Genomic DNA, 24,969 nt, shown 5'->3' on the forward strand with positions numbered 1-24,969 from the left:
CCAGGTATCTGGAAATAACCACAGGGTTTATCTAATTCCTTCTAAAGCTACAGTAGGATTTATTATCTTTTAATCTGCACTAAGGAATGAAAACATTTAAATGTAATGACATGGCAAATTTATGGCATCTATGCTCATAAGTACAAATAAAATAATATACTTTCTTTTATTTCCTATGATGGAACTAAACTTTTCCTTCAAATATTCCATTTTAATTACTAGGACAAATAAGAGAAAAATATTTATTTTAAATTTGCCAATTACCGGTATCAGAGTCTTGAGTATAAATAATCTAATTTAAATGGCTCTTTATTTTAGATAATTCTTAGTCATGTTCTTTTTTACATCCTTGCCCTTCAGCTTTCCTTCACTTCTTCATTCCTTTCCAAAAGTTTGTCTGAGTATGTAGGTGATTTTTACGGCAGTAACAGATGTTGTTCAATCATCAAATTGATAATACCCAGGGTGTGAACAGACTCAGTTGCCCTTTTGAATCACTGTACTGGCACACAACACTGTAGTCTTGGTCCTTTTTTTCAGTTAAAAAGTATCTACATATCACTGAAACCCAGATGCTATCATTTCATCTTCTTTGCAGCACTGACAAGGCACACATGAATTTTTGGACACAATCTAGACAACTCACTACTCATGGGAGTCTCTCTTGGGTTAATCTAACTGGGATGTTCCTTCTGCTAATGTAGTGCTATCCTCCTCCCTCAGTAATGAGTAGGACACTCACGTGGATGCAGCCTCCTCTTAGCATCCTGCTGTCTCCCTCAGGCAAGGCCAGAGGAAGCAGGCCACTAGCCCGCTGTTCTTGGAATCCTCCATGCCCATTTTGATATTTTCTAGTTATGATTGGCACCAGGGCAGGGCAATAGGTAGAGGTAGATGAGGATGTCTACAACAGGTAGAGATACATGAGGCTGTCAAATTAAGATCCAAAATACTGCTCCCCTTATTTTTATTTTCTATAAATTTAATCTAATACTAAATTTTACATAATAAAACATAAAGACTACATGAGGTATTAGAAAAATGAACTTCCAATTCTTTGTCAGTAAGTAGCAGGTGACATTATTTAGTCCAGTAAAGATATTTAGAAACTAGTATCTTTTGCGGTTCTCTGTAGATTCCTCTTCTTCCACTTTTGTTATTCTTATCCTTTGTCTCACAGGTATTGACCCAGTGCTCACATTTGCCAACATATCTTTATCCCCAGCCTGTGCTTTTAATCAGAACCTTAGTACTGTCTAGTTAAGTAGACTGTCCCATCCAGCATAATATTCAAAATACTATCTGCTTTCACTGACAGTGCAAGAACGGCTGTAAAACCTTTCAGCTCCTCTCTCTTGATCTTTCTCAATAATTTGTGAACTTCATTTTCATAATCAAATACATCTTTTTCAAATACAAATATTCTGTTTTTTTTTATGGTGACTTTAAATGATCCTAGGCTGGAGATAGTTTTTGTTTGGATTCAAACTCACAGTAAATTCTCCCATTAGTTAAATATTGAAGGAATTGATGGTGCTGTACATTATCTCTCAATCATGATTTCAGCCAAGTAAGGCATGTTACCGTCTAACCATTTCACTCTGCCATGGATGTTTGTCCCATATTTGCCTACTCAGCATCCACCTCTGCTTTCTATATCTGTGAGTCATAGTTTAGGACAAGACTCCAAGTACGTCCACTGAGAGGAGCCACTTATGCCCTATTCCCACCATATGACACCTAGGGCACAAGCATGGGAGCTGGGATGCTGAATCTGGCCTGAGTGGAGGAAAGTATAATGGAGCAAATATGCACTCACAGTGGCTGGCCTAAGCAGTGTGGTATCCACCAATGGTGCTCAATGCTAGCAGCTGTGGATTACTGCCAAATCATGGTTTTTAGTTTTCAATTTTCTGTATTTAAATCTTAAATCTAAAAAAAATTAAGTTCTCTTACACAAAATTCTTTCCATATATTCATATTTGCTCCTCATTCTTTTTTCTTTTTTAGATATTTAGATTGTTTTTATTGCTTCTTTTTTTTTATTATACTTTAAGTTCTGGGGTGCATGTGCAGAACGTGGAGTTTTGTTACATAGGTATATACGTGCTATGGTGGTTTGTTGCACCCATCAACCCATAACCTACATTAGGTATTTCTCCTAATGTTATCCCTCCCCTAGCCCCCCACTCCCTGACAGGCCCTGGTGTGTGATGTTCCCCTCCCAATGTCCATATGTTCTCACTGATCAACTTCTACTTATGAGTGAGAAACATGTGGTGTTTGGTTTTCTGTTCTTGTGAAAGTTTGCTTAAAAATATGGTTTATAGCTTCATCCATGTCCCTGCAAAAGTCATGAACTCATTCTTTTTTATGGCTACATAGTATTCTATTGTGTATATGTGCCACATTTTCTTTATCCAGTCTATTATTGATGGACATTTGGGTAGGTTCCAAGTCTTTGCTATTGTGAATAGTGCTGCAATATACACACGTGTGCATGTGTCTTTATAGTAGAATGATTTATAATCCTTTGGGTATATACCCAGTAATGGGATTGCTGGATCAAATGGTATTTCTAGTTCTAGATCCTTGAGGAATCGCCACACTGTCTTCCACAATGGTTGAACTAGTTTACACTCCTACCAATGGTGTAAAAGCATTCCTATTTCTCCATATCATCTCCAGCATCTGTTGTTTCCTGACTTTTGAATGATGGCCATTCTAACTGGCATGAGATGGTATCTCATTGTGGTTTCGATTTGCATTTCTCTAATGACCAGTGATGATGAGCATTTTTTCATATGTCTGTTGGCTGCATAAATGTCTACTTTTGAGAAATGTCTGTTCATATCCTTTGCCCAATTTTTGATGTTTTTTTTTCTTATAAATTTGTTTAAGTTCTTTGTAGATTCTGGATATTAGCCCTTTGTCAGGTTATAGATTGCAAACATTTTCTCCCATTCTGTAGGTTGCCTGTTCACTCTGCTGATAGTTTCTTTTGCTGTGCAGAAGTTCTTTAGTTTAATTAGACCCCATTTGTCAATTTTGGCTTTTGTTGCCAAAATTGGTGCTTTAGAAATGAAGTCTTTGTCCATGCCTACAAACTGAATGGTATGGCCCAGATTTTCTTCTAGGATTTTTATGGTCCTAGGTCTTATGTTTAGGTCTTTGATCCACCTTGAGTTGATTTTTGCATAAGGTGTAAGGAAGGTGTCCAGTTTCAGTTTTCTGCATATGGCTAGCCAGCTTATCCAACAACATTTATTAAATAGGGAATCTTTTCCCCATTGCTTTTTTGTGTCAGGTTTGTCAAAGATCAGATGGTTGTAGATGTGTGGTGTTATTTCTGAGGCCTCTGCTTGGTTCCATTGGTCTATATATCTGTTTTGGTACTAGTACTGAGCTGTTTTGTTTCTGTAGCCTTGTAGTATAGTTGGAAATCAGGTAGCGTGATGCCTCCAGCTTTGTTTGTTCTTCTTGCCCAGGATTGTCTTGGCTATGCGGGCTCTTTTTTGGTTCCATATGAAGTTTAAAGTAGTTTTTTCCAATTCTGTGAAGAAAGTCATTGGTAGCTTGATAGGGATCATATTGAATCTATAAATTACTTTGAGCAGTATGGCCATTTTCAAGATATTGATTCTTCCTATCCATGAGCATGGAATATTTTTCCATTTGTTTGTTTCCTCTCTCACTTCTTTGAGCAGTGGTTTGTAGTTCTCCTTGTAGAGGTCCTTCACATCCCTTGTAAGTTGTATTCCTAGGTATTTTATTCTCTTAGTAGCAATTGTGAATGGGAGTTCACTCATGATTTGGCTTTCTGTTTGTCTATTATTGGTGTATAGGAATGCTTGTGATTTCTGCACATTGATTTTGTATCCTGAGACTCTACTGAAGTTGCTTATCAGCTTAAGGAGATTTTGGGCTGAGATGATGTGATTTTCTAAATACATAATCATGTCATCTGCAGAGACAATTTGACTTCCTCTCTTCCTATTTGAATACCTTTTATTTATTTCTCTTGCCCGATTGCCCTGGCCAGAACTTCCAATACTATGTTGAATAGGAGTGGTGAGAGAGGGCATCCTTGTCTTGTGCCAGTTTTCCAACGGAATGCTTCCAGCTTTTGCCCATTCAGTATGATATTGGCTGTGGATTTGTCATAAAAAACTCTTATTATTTTAAGATACGTTACATCGATACCTAGTTTATTGAGAATTGTTAGCATGAAGGGGTGTTGAATTTTGTCAAAGGGCTTTTCTCCATCTATTGAGATAATCACGTGGTTTTTGTGATTGGTTCTGTTTCTGTGATGGATTACATTTATTGACTGCATATGCTGAACCAGCCTTGCATCCCATTTTGTTGGAGCATACACTTAGGGTTGAACTTCCTCATTCTCTGTCCTAAATAAAGTCAGTTCCTTTGGGGTGAGCTGCAGTGCATTCTGTTCCTGTATTCTTTCCCCAAGGAAAAATTCTGATTTATTGCTTCAGAGTTATGATCAAGACAATGACCAGATCCTCTTGGAGTTACACACCTGTTTTATGAGCAGAGTTTTGAGCATAATCCTCTCGTCTTCCCAGCTTGCCTCTCCTATGTGGAACTTCCATATTATAACAGAGTTGGGTCAATGGCTATTGCGGTATTAGTGTTCTTGGTCTGTGATGCCTGGAGTTAGAGCCTCTGCTCTAAGGATGGGTGCCAGGTGGAAGATTGGGGCTTGAGATATCTTGGCTAACCTCATTTGGAATTTAGCCTCTGCAAAACAGAGCTCAAAGAGATGAAAAATGATGGCAATCTGCTTTTTCTGGTGACATATAGTAGCCATTGATGGGGAGCTGGGACAAAAAGAATTCCTGTCTTCTTGTCCACACCTGCCTAGTGGAAAGTCTGTCATGCTGAGGTGGAGGGGTGGGGGCAGAAGGATTAGGCTGTAACTCAAGTCTGACAGACTAGCTCTTCTTACAGAGGAGATTTAGTAAATTTCCATGACTAAACGTTTCTTGGTTTGCTCTATTCCCTTGTGGCAATTTTCAGGGACTTTGAATGTTTCTTTGTGTTTTTTTAAGTAATTTTCACCACTTAATGGTTTTGCACTGGGAATAGGTTAAATTATTATTTATAATGTATATTAAATTTCTATTTCTAGTCTAACAGTGTCATTGAAAGCCTTTTTTATATTTTCATGCACATAACAAATCTATTTATCTGTGGAAGGCCAGATTATATGAAGAAAATATTTTCTGGTATTACTTTCAAAACGTACATACTTCTTTTTATGATTTAGTTTTTTTATTGTTTAATTTAACAGCCCTATTGTGTGAAAGGCTTTTAGAGGCATATTGAATTATGTGTTACATATCATAACATTCTAATTCTGAAGAACGGAATTTTTGGCAGTAACTTACCAAAAGATTATAGCTCAGAAATTTCTAGGATTAATGTCCATTGCTCTATCTCTTTTGTGTAAAATGGAGACAATTGTTCAGTGTTGTTATGAGGATTAAATTAATATATGCAAAATAGTTAAAAAGAGTACCCGGCACATGGTATGCACCCAGTAAATGTTGACAATTGTTGCTGTGATTATTGTAGTTGTTATTCTTGTGAATGAAGATGGCTTGGTGGTGAGACATAGGTTTAACAATAAAACATTTTTGCCAGTATAGATTTTGATTTAAAAATATAAGGAAAGTTTCATTTTCTTTTTACTCTAAACATTAGTAAGTTTTCTGAGAGGGTAGAGATATAAAATTAGCATTGGCTCATATTCAATCTTTCACAAAGAACAGTTATTGATACACTCACCCTCTGGTTTAAAAGCTCACTGAAATTCAAAGGAATGTAGTAATTTCTTTGATTCCAGTTCACATCATGAAGCCATCTTTTGAGAAATGCTATTGCTTAGCTTTGGAGCTGAATAGAGATTCTTTCTTTTTGAATTCTACTTCATCCATGTTTCTAATATGTTTTCTATACTGATCTCTTTGAGATTAAACAATCTTAAATCAAAGCTTTATTTGTTTGAGCTATAGAATGTGCTGCAATTATTTAAAAATCACAGGCTTCTTCTGTACTCAGCAGCTGGTACAGATTTTGAGAAAAAGAAGTCGTGAGTACAAAGGGACAACACAAACATCAAATATGATGATAAATTTGGCTTATTCACTACCTTGATATTAAATTTCCAACAACTTAACTTATATGAAGTATATTTGTATTTTACAACTTAACTTATATGAAGTATATTTGTATTTGTTTCCAAAAAATTATTCCAATACGAGCTCAAGAATATTGGTTGAAATTATGAGTACTATAATATTGAAATTATTATTTGCATATGTGAAACTAATATAAACCTTTATCATTTTTCATCAGGTACTTCAATAGGATGTTGGAAAAGAAGACTTCCACTCTAATAGGATGAAAAAATGATCATCTATTTACATCATTCTGATTTAATTGCTTCACAATCCACTATAAAGATTTGCTCTGACCCTAATATTTAAAATTTTCTACTTTTTTTCCCACTTTTCTCTCACATAAATTAGGTGTTTCATTCTTTTTCCTACTTATTATTTTATTTACACCATTCTGTGTTGAGCACAGAAAGGTGGAAGTATATAGCCCTGTTCTCTGTTTTTAATGCTCTGTATATTTTTATTTCCTTTTCTGTGGAATCAGTTTTTCATTATCCTTATAAGGAGTATCCTTATAAGGAGATGCCATTTTTCTCAATCTTTCCTTAAAATCTAACTTCTTTACCAAGTCATTTCTGTTCCTTATAGAATAGTGAATGTGACTGTTCTTAGTGTATTGATTGGTCCCTTTACATCAGCATTGTAACTTTTAGGTATTAGTTTACTTTCATGTGATTGTTATTTCATATATCATTGTGAACATATTTTTTTCCAAAAATAAAATACATATTGACCTAAAAGAAATTTCATCTAAAAGAAAACCTGCCTAATGTGCTACATTTTGATATTTCAGAGGAATTACTTTTAGTCTAATTCTTATAATCTAGAATCCCTTTTTATATAGTGGTTTATGCACTAGTTTGTGAACTGATTGATTGATTGATTGTAACTGGTATGGGAGGTAAGGCGCTCACAAAAATATGTAAATTAATTATGTGGTTTTTTTTTTTTTTTTGTAGAAAGACATTTTCTATGAAAGATACAGTGTATTTATTTCCATTCTAGAATAAGCTCTCTATTGCCTAAAATACTGGTAACAGTCTGTAGGCTGGCACTGGTTCACAGACCCCATTTTGAGGTCTATAGCATTGCTATAGAGAATTCTAATACTCTACTCTCTTTAAAACCATGTACTTGAGAAAAAAACTTTATATTGCCTGTGCCTATAGAAAAAATTATAAATTTACTTTCTGTGGGTATTTTTTGGCATTCTTAAAATTACAAAATGTTGATTTTGTCAACTACAAGTGTACTGATTATAAAAGTGTTCTTTTCTTTCATAGAAATAAACATGGCTTTATGGTTGAGAAATTGTATCTTCAGGGTACAACCTAGAAAATAGAAATATGCTAACTCTTCAAAGGCGATATCAAACAGGGAATTGATTAAAAAGTGTTAGAAGGACTGGTGTAACAAAAGGGAGAAGTGTTAGCAGAACACAGAGAATAAGTGTGTTTTCCAGAAAACTACAAATGCCACTGGACTAGAATCCAGTAACTAGTGCCTACTGCTGGTCTGCAGTAGGGCAGCTGTTCAGGGGCTGAAACTGCTAAAAATGGATACCAGAGCTATGCCGGTACTTGCTTACCAAACAAACACTAAGGAAGTTTAGCCACTGATGGAACTGCTGGAATTCTCATTCACCTAATCTCATCCAAGCTATACACTGATGGAACTGCTGGAATTCTCATTCACCTAATCTCATCCAAGCTATAGCAACATCAGCAATTTCCAGCAGCTACCAGCAATTGCCACTGCTGTCTATACTAAAAGCTTCTCAGTTCTAACAGCTTTCAAATTACCTTCCAGAGGCAAGAGGCAGCATGGTGAAAGCAAGAGCAAGAGAGAGGAGAGAGCAGCCACACATTTTCAAACAAGCAGATCTCACTATCACAAGGACAGTACCAACAGGATGATACTAAACCATTCATGAGAAACCGCCCACCATAATCCAATCACCACCCACTAGGCCCCACCTCCAACACTGGGGATTATAGTTCAACATGCGATTTGGGTGGTGACACAGATCCAGACTTTATCACAGGCCAAGGTCAAGGCTTGGTTGAGAAGGCTCAGAGGAGCCTGACCAAAATTTGTTGTGCTTGCTATTACCAAATTAATAACAATCCATTGATGTGTCCAAGATGCCCAGTTTTTCACATTTACAAACCAGCTATGTTTTCAGATGTGTTCACCTTTGTCAACCAGATGTGCAAAATTAGGATGTCTCCTTACAAACTTTCTGCTAGTGAATATGAAAACTCGTAAATGGGTGCATCATCTTTTCTAATAATATATCTTAAGTAATTATGGATAAAGGGCAAGGCATTTATCAATATGTTGTTTATACTAGTGAAAAATGGGGAAGTAGCCTAAATATGCCTTTGGGGATTTGTTAAACAAATTATAGCACATTCACAGGATGAAATTATTTGTAGCCATTAAAAAATCATGCATAAGAGCTGGCAGGGTCACTCATGCTTGTAATCCCAACACTTTGGGAGGCTAAGGCAGGAGGATTGCTTGAGCCTAGGAGTTCAAGACCAGCCTGAGCAACATAGCGAGACCTCATCTCTACAAATAAAAAATAAAACAATTAGCTGGGCGTGGCGTGCCTGTAATCCCAGCTGCTCAGAAGGCTGAGGCAGGAAAATCACATTTTGGAAGTGAAGCTGCAGTGAGCTGTGATCACACTTCATCCTGGGCAACAGAGCACAATCTTGTCTCAAAAAAAAAAATCAAGCATAAAATTTTATGAAATGCCTGTTTTTGAGTTTATGGGGTCCCCTCCCCCATTTTGGTCCCATCCAAAATCTTACACAAATTACTGCTCTTTTGCATTAAAATTTTAAATTATTCAAATAATTGGCGTATATATAAAAACATGGAGACAAAAGTGAAATACTAACACTTTCCCCACTTATTCCCATTTCTAGTAATAACTGCAGCCAGCTATGCGAAGACTAGCAGACCTTTTTCTAAAATGCATTTCATGCAGTCCTTTGGGTTTTACTTTTTTACTGAAGTAACACATGAATAAATTATCAGTCTTCAAATGTGCAAACAACACAAAATTATGTGGACTAAACTTCCCTGTCACTTTTTGGCCATAAATACTACTGCTTTCTCTAGAGGAAACAACCATGAACATGCTGATTTCTCTCTTCTAGATCTTGTTTTAAGAATTAAAGCTACTCTAATACTGACAAGAAAGGTGTTTTTAATTATTTTCTCTTTAATTAGCATTATGAAAATTTAAAAGAAAAAAAGATTTAAAATTCTTTTAAAATTTAAAGGAAAAAACAAAAACAAATTACCTTTCAGAACCTCACATTGTCTGATCATAACAGAAAGCAAGTGTTTAAGGGAGTCTGGGAAATGTAACTTGCAGGCTCACAGCCATAGCAGTTCAGACTGCAAAAGGACCAGTACAAAAGCACAATTAATACCTTCGGCTACTTGCATTCATATCTATACTTCAATCCAATTTAAACATATATTGGAGATATATACACAGACACACACACACACATATATATGTAAACATAATGCAATATATATATACATTCCCATTTTTAACCTTTATACATAACACAATAACAATCAAAAGGTCATGATTCCACCTAACAGGTTACAAGATATCCTCAGAAAAAAAAAAAAAAATATATATATATATATATATATATATTTCTGCAGTAGTCTGCAGTTGCTGAATATATATTTATATATACATATAATATTATCAGTCTTGGTAATGTAAGTATCTCTTATAGTTCAGTCATCATTTTACTAAGATATTCATTAACACAAATAATGGCTAGGTTGAGAAGTCAAAATTAACTGTCACCCTGAATGTTTGCATAAAATAAAAGAAAAATGGTTATGTCATATATAACAATAAAGAAAACAATTATGCAGAACTGTCAAAATCCTTACTTCTGTAACTGGTCATAAGGCCTCCTCAGTAATTATACATAATTTTCTTCCTCCAACACTGGTCCTGCTTTTTTGGATTGTTTAGTCTACCTTGCTGAACATGACAGTGAAGAGCTGCCCAAAGGAATCTCATGAATTCCCCATATCCCCTTGCGACCAGTTTTTCCTGTATGGTGTTTATTAATCACGCTAGTCAGTATAGTATTCCTTTTTTTGCCTATTAGTTTCAGTGTCAAAAGAATCTCAGATGCCCTCCTTAAAACTGGACTGGCATTGTATCTTTTTTTAATAACTATAATGCAGCAGCACTGGACTTGTGTTAATTTCACAGCCTAGGCCTTAAGAAGCCTTGTGACTTTCCCTCTCTTGGAATACTAAAACCATCATGCCAACCCCATTAAGGATAAGAGACACATGGAAATACCTCATTTCCCCAAATGGCATTCACCATCAACTGCCAGACAAGTCAGTGAGGCCAGCTTGGGCCCCCTAGCTTTTAGTCAATCATCAAATGATTGTAGTTGCATAAGTGATCACTGTCAAGACCAGCAGAACTCCCCAGAATCCCATCCCACTGAGCTATAAAAAATAATAAATCATAGTAGTTTTGATTACTAATTTGGGGATTATTTACTGTGTACCAAAAAATGACAAATACACAGCATTTTCAGTCAAGAAAAACTACTATCAGAAAAGAGAAGAAAGATCGCTTTTGCTGGCAAAAAAAGTCATGGGGATATTTAGCTTTCCAAGATGCTCAGATTCACCAGAATCCCCACAAATATTTACATTTCTACTCTAAGAGTTCTACTATTTCCCAGGGAAAGTATTAATTCTCATCAAAGATACCTAGCAAGAATCTATACTGCATAAATGTTTCAATTCCCAAACTTACAAAATTAACTTTGGTGTCTGATTTTCCAGCCATATTACCCGTGTGTCTATAAAGATTAGACTTATAGAGATGAGAAACTATTTTCTGTGCCTTGAGCTGAAAGGTTAAATCCTTGAGGCTGATATTTTACTTTATAATTTTGCAATTTAAGTCAGAAATGGCCATCCCCATCCCATAATGTTAAAGTTATGATTACTTATTTGATGGTAATATTCAACAGATACTTGGTTTCCAAAAGCCTTGCATGTGGTTACATCCAGCTGTCAGAAGTCTACTAACATCTCTAGGTTAGGACCCAGAAACCCAAACCAGCTGTGGTACAGCTGTAGCCACTGCCACTCTAAGTGTTAGAACAGCCAAAGGGCCGAGGGCCATAATCACTGATGGTCACACATCCTTACCATTACTGTGTGACAGTACTATAGCAAAGAGAAGAAGTAAAATGTTTTCCTTTTCGTCAAACTCTCTTCACCCCAAAGTCCTTCCCATTGATATTAGATAATAAGAAATCATTTGGCAATGGAATCTGAGAAATATAGTTTATTGCCTTCTAGTCTTACAGATATATAAACAGAATACAGATGCAGTAGCCTGAGAGGTGACAAATAACCAGAAGACAGATATTTTCCACCAAAGAGATTGCTCTGAGTTTCATTAAAATGATTCTTCTATTAATTGTCAATGGCATCCTAGGTAAAGCTAATTTTGGGGGAATTAGATTTTAATTAAGGCATTAAATGAGGAATTAGATTAAAATGATTTCCAGTTTCCCTTTATCCTCTAAAAATGGCTGCTGATAAATAATGATGTATCAGTTTAGCTTTCTGACTGTAGTCAGCACTATCAATAGAAGGGGAATGCAAGCCAAAAATGTCACCCACATTTGTGATTTAAAGTTTTCTAGTAGCCACATTAAAAATGGTAAAAACAAACAACTGAAAATATTTTTTACAATATATTTTACTTAATATATTCAAATTATTATCATTTTAACATGTTATCAGTACAAACACAATTTATCATATACTTAATATACTTCTGTCATACTAAGACTTTATAATGTGGATGTATTTTGGACTTACAGAGAACACCAACTGAACTAGCCACATTTCAAATGATCAAGAGCTACATGTTGATGGTGGCTATCATATTGACTAGTGGAAATCATAGCACAGATATGAATAATCTTTTCTTTTGTAGACCAATGGAGTATGATACTTTTTTTACTCTTTTTCAAATAGTATATTTTATTGCCGATGACTACAAAGTATTTATTATTTGTTAAAAAATCAAAAAGATCTAAAGTTATAATAATAGTAATGAAGTAACTTACAGAGTAATGCAAGCACCCAACTTTAAATTTATTGTACTAGAAAGCAGAATTGTAAATAACTACTTGTTAAAAGTGTAATACAGAGTTTTTTATGTATTTATTTATTTTTTGAAACGGTCTCATTTTGTTGCCCAAGCTGGAGTGCATTGGCGCGATCTCTGCTCACCACAACCTCCGCCTCCCAGGCTCAAGCGATTCTGCTGCCTCAGCCTTCTAAGTAGCTGGGATTACAGGCGCACCCCCACTACCACTAGGGACATTTTTGTATTTAGTAGAGCCAGGGTTTCACCATGTTGGCCAAACTAGTCTCAAACTCCTGATCTCAAATGATCCACCCACCTCGGCCTCCCAAAGTGCTGGGATTACAGGCATGAGCCACCACACCTGGCTCGAGTTTTTTAATATATTAAAATATAGAATAGAAACCAAAGTTTTCTCAAATAAAGTTAAGAACGATGTATAGCACATAGAGCAAAAGGAAGTACAAACTTTGAAATCATAGTTTTGAATCTTTATTTCAACATTTTTTCTGTTAACTTTAGGAAGCTATGTTTTCTTCCCTCAGATTCCTCACCTATGGAAATGAAAGTGCCATTTTATCAGGATTATAATGAGAATTGTCTGAGATACTGAACACAGATCATGAAATTATCTTGGACAGGAGTTCGTAATATAACCTTTGTGAAAGTGCTGAACTTTAAATTAGTAATTGACAGCAATATATACAGTGAAAGGGTAAAAACACATTTTGACATATTTAGTAAGAATAGATTAGATAAAATAGTATGACATGTAGTTAAATATACGGCGTAATATAAAAAAATTATTGCCATGAGCCATTATATATATGTGTGTGTGTGTGTGTGTAAGTGGCTGCTAATGACAAAATTTATACACACACACACATCCTCAACAGCCACATGTGTTAAGTGACTACTGTTTTGGACAGTGTAAGTATAGATGCCAAGTTTGACGTGGAATCCTAATTTTGTTCACTTTTCTTGCTCTGTGTCCTTGGACACATTATTTAGCACATGTGCTTTAGTATGCTCAGTAGGAAGAAGAAGAGGAAGAAGGAAGAAGATGGGGAAGAAACTTCCATAATTTATCATGAGGGCTAAATGAATTATGATATTTAAGGAGCTTAGAACAGCGCCTAGCATATGTAAGATTTTTCCATTAATTGCAACATAGTTTTCTGCAAAGAGGTGACACATACCTGTGTTTAAGAGAATCAGTTTAAGGGAGCCAAGATGGCCGAATAGGAACAGCTCCGGTCTACAGCTCCCAGCATGAGTGACGCAGAAGACGGTGATTTCTGCATTTCCCTCTGAGGTACCAGGTTCATCTCACTAGGGAGTGCCAGACAGTGGGCGCAGGACAGTGGGTGCAGCGCACTGTGCACGAGCCGAAGCAGGACGAGGCATTGCCTCACTTGGGAAGCGCAAGGGGTCAGGGAGTTCCCTTTCCTGGTCAAGGAAAGGGGTGACAGACGGCACCTGGAAAATCTGCTCACTCCCAACCTAATACTGTGCTTTTCCGACGGGCTTAGGAAACGGCGCACCAGGAGACTATATCCCGCACCTGGCGCGGAGGGTCCGACGCCCACAGAGTCTTGCTGACTGCTAGCACAGCAGTCTGAGATCAAACTGCAAGGCGGCAGCCAGGCTGGGGGAGGGGCGCCTGCCACTGCCGAGCTGTGAGTAGGTAAACAAAGCTGCCTGGAAGGGAAGCTCAAACTGGGTAGAGCCCACCACAGCTCAAGGAGGCCTGCCTGCCTCTGTAGGCTCCACCTCTGGGGCAGGGCACAGACAAACAAAAAGACAGCAGTAACCTCTGCAGACTTAAATGTCCCTGTCTGACAGCTTTGAAGAGAGCAGTGGTTCTCCCAGCACACAGCTGGAGATCTGAGAACGGGCAGACTGCCTCCTCAAGTGGGTCCCTGACCCCTGACCCCCGACCCCCGAGCAGCCTAACTGGGAGGCACCCCCCAGTAGGGGCAGACTGACACCTTACATGGCCGGGTACTCCTCTGAGACAAAATTGCCAGAGGAACGATCAGACAGCAGTATTCGCGGTTCACGAAAATCCATGGTTCTGCAGACACCACTGCTGATACCCAGGCAAACAGGGTCTGGAGTGAACCTCTAGCAAACTCCAACACACCTGCAGCTGAGGGTCCTGTCTGTTAGAAGGAAAACTAACAAACAGAAAGGACATCCACAACAAAAACCCATCTGTATATCACTATCATCAAAGACCAAAAGTAGATAAAACCACAACGATGGGGAAAAAAACAGAGCAGAAAAACTGGAAACTCTAAAAAGCAGAGCGCCAATCCTCCTCCAAAGGAATGCAGTTCCTCACCAGCAATGGAACAAAGATAGACGGAGAACGACTTTGACGAGTTAAGAGAAGAAGGCTTCAGACAATCAAACTACTCCGAGCTACAGGAGGAAATTCAACCCAAAGGCGAAGAAGTTAAAAACTTTGAAAAAAATTTAGACGAATGTATAACTAGAATAACCAATACAGAAGTGCTTAAAGGAGCTGATGGAGCTGAAAGCCAAGGCTCGAGAACTATGTGAAAAATGCAGAAGCCTCAGGAGCCGATGCAATCAACTGGAAGAAAGGGTATCAGTGATGGAAGATGAAATGAATGAAATGAAGCGAGAAGGGAAGTTTAGAGAAAAAAGAATAAAAAGAAACGAACAAAGCCTCCAAGAAATATGGGACTATGTGAAAAGACCAAATCTGCATCGGATTGGTGTACCTGAAAGTGACGGGGAGAATGGAACCAAGTTGTAAAACACTCTGCAGGATATTATCCAGGAGAACTTCCCCAATCTAGCAAGGCAGGCCAACATTCAGATTCAGGAAATACAGAGAACGCCACAAAGATACTCCTCAAGAAGAGCAACTCCAAGACACATAATTGTCAGATTAACCAAAGTTGAAATGAAGGAAAAAATGTTAAGGGCAGCCAGAGAGAAAGGTCGGGTTCCCCACAAAGGGTAGCCCATCAGACTAACAGTGGATCTCTTGGCAGAAACTCTACAAGCCAGAAGAGAGTGGGGGCCAATATTCAACATTCTTAAAGAAAAGAATTTTCAACCCAGAATTTCATATCCAGCCAAACTAAGCTTCATAAGTGAAGGAGAAATAAAATACTTTACAGACAAGCAAATGCTGAGAGATTTTGTCACCACCAGGCCTGCCCTAAAAGAGCTCCTCAAGGAAGCGCTAAACATAGAAAGGAACAACCGGTACCAGCCGCTGCAAAATCATGCCAAAATGTAAAGACCATCCAGGCTAGGAAGAAACTGCATCAACTAACGAGCAAAATAACCAGCTGACATCATAATGACAGGATCAAATTCACACAAAACAATATTAACTTTAAATGTAAATGGACTAAATGCTCCAATTAAAAGACACAGACTGGCAAATTGGATAAAGAGTCAAGACCCATCAGTGTGCTGTATTCAGGAAACCCATCTCACGTGCAGAGACACACATAGGCTCAAAATAAAAGGATGGAGGAAGATCTACCAAGCAAATGGAAAACAAAAGAAGGCAGGGGTTGCAATCCTAGTCTCTGATAAAACAGACTTTAAACCAACAAAGATCAAAAGAGACAAAGAAGGCCATTACATAATGGTAAAGGGATCAATTCAACAAGAAGAGCTAACTATCCTAAATATATACGCACCCAATACAGGAGCACCCAGATTCATAAAGCAAGTCCTGAGTGACCTACAAAGAGACTTAAGACTCCCACACAATAATAATGGGAGACTTTAACACCCCACTGTCAATATTAGACAGATCAAGGAGACAGAAAGTTAACAAGTATACCCAGGAATTGAACTCAGCTCTACACCAAGCGGACCTAATAGACATCTACAGAACTCTCCACCCCAAATCAACAGAATATACATTTTTTTCAGCACCAGACCTATTCCAAAATTGACCACATACTTGGAAGTAAAGCTCTCCTCAGCAAATGTAAAAGAACAGAAATTATAACAAACTGTCTCTAAGACCACAGTGCAATCAAACTAGAACTCAGGATTAAGAAACTCACTCAAAACCGCTTAACTACATGGAAACTGAACAACCTGCTCCTGAATGACTACTGGGTACATAAAGAAATGAAGGCATAAATAAAGAAGTTCTTTGAAACCAATGAGAACAAAGACACAGCATACCAGAATCTCTGGGTCACATTCAAAGCAGTGTGTAGAGGGAAATTTATAGCACTAAATGCCCACAAGAGAAAGCAGGAAAGATACAAAACTGATACCCTAACATCACAATTAAAAGAACTAGAAAAGCAAGAGCAAACACATTCAAAAGCTGGCAGAAGGCAAGAAATAACTAAAATCAGAGCAGAACTGAAGGAAATAGAGACACAAAAAACCCTTCAAAAAAATTAATGAATCCAGGAGCTGTTTTTTTTGAAAGGATCAACAAAATTGATAGACCGCTAGCAAGACTAATAAAGAAGAAAAGAGAGAAGAATCAAATAGACGCAATAAAAAATGATAAAGGTGATGTCACCACCAATCCCACAGAAATACAAACTACCATCAGAGAATACTACAAACACCTCTATGCAAATAAACTAGAAAATCTAGAAGAAATGGATAAATTCCTCGACACGTACACTCTCCCAACACTAAACCAGGAAGAAGTTGAATTTCTGAACAGACCAATAACAGGATCTGAAATTGTGGCAATAATCAATAACTTACCAACCAAAAAGAGTCCAGGACCAGATGGATTCACAGCCAAATTCTACCAGAGGTACAAGGAGGAAATGGTACCGTTCCTTCTGAAACTATTCCAATCAATAGAAAAGGAGGGAATCCTCCCTAACTCATTTTATGAGGCCAGCATCATCCTGATACCAAAGCCAGGCAGAGACACAACCAAAAAAGAGAATTTTACACCAATATCCTTGAAAAATATTGATGTAAAAATCCTCAATAAAATACTGGCAAACCAAATCCAGCAGCACATCAAAAAGCTTATCCACCATGATCAAGTGGGCTTCATCCCTGGGATGCAAGGCTGGTTCAATACACGCAAATCAATAAATGTAATCCAGCATATAAACAGAACCAAAGACAAAAACCACATGATTATCTCAATAGATGCAGAAAAGACCTTTGACAAAATTCAACAACCCTGCATGCTAAAAACTCTCAATAAATTAGGTATTGATGGGACGTATCTCAAAATAATAAGAGCTATCTATGACAAACTCATAGCCAATATCATACTGAATGGGCAAAAACTGGAAGCATTTTTTGATTTTTGAAAAATGACACAAGACAGCTTTGAAAACTGGCACAAGACAGGGATGCCCTCTCTCACCACTCCTATTCAACATAGTGTTGGAAGTTCTGGCCAGGGCAATTAGGCAGCAGAAGGAAATAAAGGGTATTCAATTAGGAAAAGAGGAAGTCAAATTGTCCCTGTTTGCAGGTGACATGATTGTATATCTAGAAAACCCCATTGTCTCAGCCCAAAATCTCCTTAAGCTGATAAGCAACTTCAGCAAAGTCACAGGATACAAAATCAACGTACAAAAATCACAAGCATTCTTATACACCAATAACAGACAAACAGAGAGCCAAATCATGAGTGAACTCCCATTCACAATTGCTCCAAAGAGAATAAAATACTTAAGAATCCAACTTACAAGGGATGTGAAGGACCTCTTCAAGGAGAACTACAAACCACTGCTCAATGAAATAAGAGGATACAAACAAATGGAAGAACATTCCATGCTCATGGGTAGGAAGAATCAATATCGTGAAAATGGCCATACTGCCCAAGGTAATTTATAGATTCAATGCCATCCCCATAAAGCTAGCAATGACTTTCTTCACAGAATTGGAAAAAACTACTTTAAAGTTCATATGGAATCAAAAAAGAGCCCGCATCACCGAGTCAATCCTAAGCCAAAAGAACAAAGCTGGAGGCATCATGTTACCTGACTTCAAACTATACTACAAGGCTACAGTAACCAAAACAGCATGGTACTGGTACCAAAACAGAGATATAGATCAATGGAACAGAACGGAGCCCTCAGAAATAACACTGCATATCTACAACTATCTGATCTTTGACAAACCTGAGAAAAACAAGCAATGGGGAAAGGATTCCCTATTTAATAAATGGTGCTGGGAAAACTGGCTAGCCATATGTAGAAAGCTGAAACTGGATCCCTTCCTTACACCTTATACAAAAATTAATTCAAGATGGATTAAAGACTTAAACGTTAGACCTAAAACCATAAATACCCTAGAAGAAAACCTAGGCATTACCATTCAGGACATAGGCATGGGCAAGGACTTCATGTCTAAAACACCAAAAGCAATGGCAACAAAAGCCAAAATTGACAAATGGGATCTCATTAAGCTAAAGAGCTTCTGCACAGCAAAAGAAACTACCATCAGAGTGAACAGGCAACCTACAAAATGGGAGAAGATTTTCACAACCTACTCATCTGACAAAGGGCTAATATCCAGAATCTACAATGAACTCAAACAAATTTACAAGAAAAAAAACAAACAACCCCATCAAAAAGTGGGCAAAGGATATGAACAGACACTTCTCAAAAGAAGACATTTATGCAGCCAAAAAACACATGGAAAAATGCTCATCATCACTGGCCATCAGCGAAATGCAAATCAAAACCACAATGAGATACCATCTCACACCAGTTAGAATGGCAATCATTAAAAAGTCAGGAAACAACAGGTGCTGGAGAGGATGTGGAGAAATAGGAACACTTTTACACTGTTGTTGAGACTGTAAACTAGTTCAACCATTGTGGAAGTCAGTGTGGCGATTCCTCAGGGATCTAGAACTAGAAATACCATTTGACCCAGCCATCCCATTACTGGGTATATACCCAAAGGACTATAAATCATGCTGCTATAAAGACACATGCACACGTATGTTTATTGCAGCATTATTCACAATAGCAAAGACTTGGAACCAACCCAAATGTCCAACAATGATAGACTGGATTAAGAAAATGTGGCACATATATACCATGGAATACTATGCAGCCATAAAAAATGAGTTCATGTCCTTTGTAGGGACATGGATGAAATTGGAAATCATCATTCTCAGTAAACTATCACAAGAACAAAAAACCAAACACTGCATATTCTCACTCATAGGTGGGAATTGAACAATGAGAACACATGGACACAGGAAGGGGAACATCACACTCTGGGGACTGTTGTGGGGTGGGGGAAGGAGGGAGGGATAGCTTTAGGAGATATACCTAATGCTAGATGACGAGTTAATGGGTGCAGAACACCAGCATGGCACATGTATACATATGTAACCTGTACATTGTGCACATGTACACTAAAACTTAAAGTATAATAAAAAATAATCTTTTAGATGTCTAATTGTAAATAAAAACTCATAGTAAATAAAAAGAGGCTGTTTACCTTTATTTTTAGCAAACTTTAAATGTAAAATTCACTTTATATCTTATAAGGAAATACAAAAGGGTCTCTGAATTATGACTTGTCAGTATCTCTTTATAAATTTCATGAAGCTCCACTCCAGCCTGGGTGACAGAGGGAGACTCCATCTCAAAAAAAAAAAAAAATTCATGAAGCTCAACTGATAAGAACCAATAACCACTACATATTGAAATTCTTTTAGACTATATTCCCTGGGAAACAGAGTCTGTGAAAAACATACATGCTGAGGTAGAGAACAGAAAGCAAATACAAGGTGCTGAATTCCTAAGCTGTCCAGAGTATCACAAGAAAATGCAGTTGCATCCTCAAGCATATATGGCTTCTTCCCATCAGTTTATATGAAACTGTTGTTTTTTGGAACAGTCCCTCACAGTGAAGGAAGGAAAGCATATCTGTCAGTTCCTTCCTATCTTCATATTTTACTCTGAGAGGCAGTAGTCTTATCCTTCAAAGACATTTGCAGTTGGTATTATCTGGTATCTTTGGACACATACCGCAGTATTCCATTTTTTATTCCCCATGTTGGGGCAATTCATCAGGGGTCAGAAGTGGTTAAAAAATAATAAGCCAGTGAGTCCAGTGTGGTTAGAGTTCCTGCTGATGCCCGCCTCTCACTTGGAAAGGGCTGAGTGCCAGCAGTGAGAGGAGATAAGACAATAAGGACAGTGGCCCCATGTCTCCAGTGAAGAAGCTGCTAGGTCTGAGGAAGAAAACAGATTGAGCAGATCTGGAATGGTTTATGAACTGAATCTGACACATAAGTTAATTTAAATAATTACAGATGTAGCAATTTAGACATCTTTATCTAATCCTAGATCTCTACTCCAATTTTCAAAAGTAAATGCCACATGGAAGCAAATAGTTTCAGAGAGAGTAAACTCAGGGAACCAGAATCTAGTGGTAGCACTTCATGATTCAGTGTTTGTTTTTCTCCTGCTAAGAGGAAATTCAACCAATCACTAAGTGAACAAATGCATAATATACCTCAAACATCTTGCCCACTTACTATGTGTAAGATATGATATTGGACTCTGGCAAAATCAAAGATAAATAACATCAAATGGAACTCAATAAGCTTACAGCCTTTTGAAAATGAAAGACATCTAATCAACCTAGTTCCAAACAATATTAGAAGCCAAAAAACAAAAATATTCTACTTAGTCGTGCCAAAATGAAGGGTTTATCTAGTTCTCAAAGAAGGTAAAATGCCTAATATTTCTCAAAAAGGATAATTACAGATGTTCTATGTTGAAAAGTATGACAGGAGTAACACAATATTACAAGATTCATCTGGGTTCTAGACTTGGTTTTATTATATTTTAGTTCTAGGGCTTCAGGGAGTGAGTTACTCTCTCGAAGATTTGTTGCCTTTATCTATAAAATAAAGAGATTGGAGCAGACTATATCTAAAGTCAATATAACCATATATGACCAACCCGCACCTAGTACATTGAACAGAAAAAAATGGAAAGCCTTTTCTCTAAGATCTGAAATAAGACAAGGATGCTGCTCACTTTCACCATCTTTATTCAACATAGTTCTATAAGTTCTAGCCAGAACAACTAAACAAGAGAAGGAAATAAGGGACACCAAAATTGGAAAGGAAGAAATCAAATTTTCCTTGTTTGCAAATGATATGATCTTAAATGTGGGAAAACCTAAAGACTCCACCAAAAACTATTAGAACTGACAAATTCTGTAAAGTTTTAGGATACAAAATAAAAGTTTTAGGATACAAAATAAACTTACAAAATCAGTAGCATTTATATATTAAAACAGCCAACAGTCTGAAAAAGAAACCAAGAATATAATCCCACTTACAACAGCTACAAATAAAATGCTTAGAAATAAACTTAATTGAAAAAATGAAAGATCTCTATAATGAACACCATGAAACACTGATGAAAGAAATTTAAAAGAAAGAGGACACACAAAAAATGGAAAGTTATTCAGTGTTCATAGATTAGATGAATCAATATTGTTAAAATTCCCATACTATCCAAAGCAATCTACTGATTCAATAGAACTCCTATCAAAATACCAATGATATTTTTCACAGAAATAGAAAATAATAATGCTAACATTTACATGGAACCACAAAAGACCCAGAATAACCAAAGCTCTCTTGAGCAAAAAGAACAAAACCAAAGGAATCACATTACCTAACTTCAAATTATACTATAGAGCAATAGTAACTAAGACAGCATGGTACTGGCATAAAAACAGACACATAGACCAATGAGACAGAACAGAAAACCCAGAAATAAATCCACACATTTACAGTCAACTCATTTTTATCAAACATGCCAAGAACATATATTGGGGAAAGGATGGTCTCTTCAATAAATGGTGCTGAGAAAACTGGAGATCCATATACAGAAGAATGAAATTAGACCCCTATCTCTCACCATATAAAAAGACATATTAAAATGGATTAAACACTTAAATCTAAGACTTGAAAATATGAAACTACTATAAGAAAACATTGGGGAAACACCCCAGGATATTGGTCTGGGCAAAGATTTCTTAAGACTGCTAAAGATTTCTTGAGTAAGATCTAGGCAACCAAAGTTAAAAAGGACAAATGGGATCACTTCAAGCAAAGAAAGCTTCTGTACAGCAAAGGAAACAATCAACACAATAAAGAGACAACTCACAGAAAGGGAGAAAATATTTGCAAACTACCCATGTGATGACAAGGAATTAATAACCAGCATATATAAAGAGCTCAAACAACTCAATAACAATAAAAAATAATGCAAATTAAAAATGAGCAAAAGATCTGAATAGACATTTCTCCAAAGAAGATATAAAAATGACCAAGAAGCATATAAAAAAAGTTCAATATCACGAATCATCAGGAAACTGCAAATTGAAACTACATTGTGATATCATCTCACACCCTTTAAAATGGCTTTTATCAAAAAGTCAGGAAATAAAAGAGGCTGGCAAGGATACAGAGAAAAGGAAACCCTTGTACACTGTTGGTAGGAATGTAAATTAGTGCAGACACTATAAAAAACAGTATGGAAGTTCCTCAAAAAAACTAAAAATAGAACTTCCATATGATCCAGCAATCCCACTGCTGGTATATATTTAAAAAATCAATTTATTGAAGAGATATCTGCACTCCCATGTTTATTAAAGCAATATTCACTATAGCCAAAATATGGAATCAACCTAGGTGTCCATCAGTGAATGAAGGGATAAAGAAAATGTCATGCATATGCACGATGGAATAGTTTAGCCATAAAAAAAGTAAAAATCCTGTCATTTGCAACAGCATAGTTGGAACTGGAGATTATGTTGAGTGAAATAAGCCTGGCACAGAAAGGCAAATATCACATGTTCTCACTTACATGTGGGAGCTAAAAAATATTGGACTAATGGAGATAGAGAGTAGAATGATGATTACAGAGGCTTGAAAGGGTAGTGCGGAGGGAGAGATGAAAAGAGGTTGGTTAATGGGTACAAAAATACAGTTAGAAGGAAGAGCTAGTGTTCAGTAGCACAATATGTCTACTATGGTTCACAATAATTTACGGTATATTTCAAGATCGTAAAAGAGTGGAATTGGAATGTTCCTAACACAAAGAAATGATAAATGTGTGAGGTTAAGGAAAATCTAATTACCCTGGTTTGATCATTGTACATTGTATGCTTGCATTAAAATATCACATGTACCCCATAAATACGTAAAACTAGTATGTATCCATAATAACTAAAAACAAAACGTTTAAAAAATATAGTCGATCCCTAAAATTATAAATTTCTTTGTGTTTTAGGAATACCTGTCTATATAATCTAAGATTTTGAGTTGCACCTTCTAAACATATCTCACATTTATGTTTCCCCCATTTATTTTATTTTTGAAAATATGGTAACTTTTAAAAAGAAAATGTTTTTCCTCCCTCCTTTTTTAATGTTACAGTTCATCATTTTTTACCATTACCATTACTTGCCATGAATCTTTAATTCTAAGTCAGCTTTTCTGCCTTGAAGCAAGGCATTTGCTTACCTGGCTTTTGATTAGTGTCTAGATGAGCTCCTAATACTTTTCAAATAAACTGCACTTTACTATATTGCCTTGTTAGTCTTTCTTATAAATAACTTTTTACTCTTTTATTTTCTTCATCTTTCAAATTCTATTTTCAGATATTGCACAGCTCTTCAGAAAGTAGAATTTTATTTTCCCTTCGAGAAGTTGCTGCCTTGGTGATGATTTAGTTGCACATTAGATTAGTGATTGTTATAAATAATATAATATTAAGATAGAGTAGCATCTATATAGTCTGTTATACCTTGAAGTGGTTTCCTGACCACTTGATTTTTTAAATTGATTCTTGAAGTTAAGAAACCTGGTTTTCAAATAGAGCTACATTTAACACCCAAGGTGGGGAGCTAACATGCAATTGCCACATATGATATTTAATTATAAGATCTTTATATATAACAAGTCTAGCATATGTATGTCCATATTCTAAGCAATATTGAGCATCTGTGAGCTATAAATAAATTTCTCTTAAAGATCCCAAAGTCACTCTAGGAATGAGGCATTTGACAAGTGAAGTGTGGGAACTTTTTCTCAGGTTATACTTGGTGAACTAGTTCATAAAACTCATTTAGTGATTGGTTGAATTCCTCTTGGCAGGAGAAGAACAAATAGTGAATTATAAAGTGCTAACACCAGACTCTGGTTCCCTGAGCTTACTCTGTTGGAAGCTATTTTCTTTCATATGGCATTAAGTTTGAAAAAGTTAGGAGTACAGATCTAGTATTTAGGTTAAAATTTCCAGTTCTATTTTCCACAAAGTATCCAGGACAAGAACAATAGAATTATATACCTTGTCACATTAGATATCTAGTTGCTGGTGATAAATATTGCCAGATACAACATATTGCCTAGTATAAAGCCGGTTGTAGCAAATGTTGAAACAATTGTTATAGGGAAGGCAAAATTCCACCTCCATTCATTTAGGGATCCAGCTCAAGAAATAAATTTACATAAGATAGATTAAAATGAATAAGAGCATACAAATGTATTTAATACAAGTTTTACAGGTCATGCAAGCCCTCACAAGA

General features: G+C 36.6%; 1 long non-coding RNA gene across 1 annotated transcript in view; it reads right to left on the reverse strand.

Moving 5' to 3' along the window:
- LOC107968160 (uncharacterized) overlaps positions 1–24,969 on the reverse strand; it is a 51,325-nt gene that overhangs the window by 7,873 nt on the left and 18,483 nt on the right. The gene's annotated exons all lie outside the window — the stretch shown is intronic.

This window comes from Pan troglodytes, chromosome 15 (assembly GCF_028858775.2).
Source record: "Pan troglodytes isolate AG18354 chromosome 15, NHGRI_mPanTro3-v2.0_pri, whole genome shotgun sequence".
Lineage (NCBI taxonomy): Eukaryota > Metazoa > Chordata > Mammalia > Primates > Hominidae > Pan > Pan troglodytes.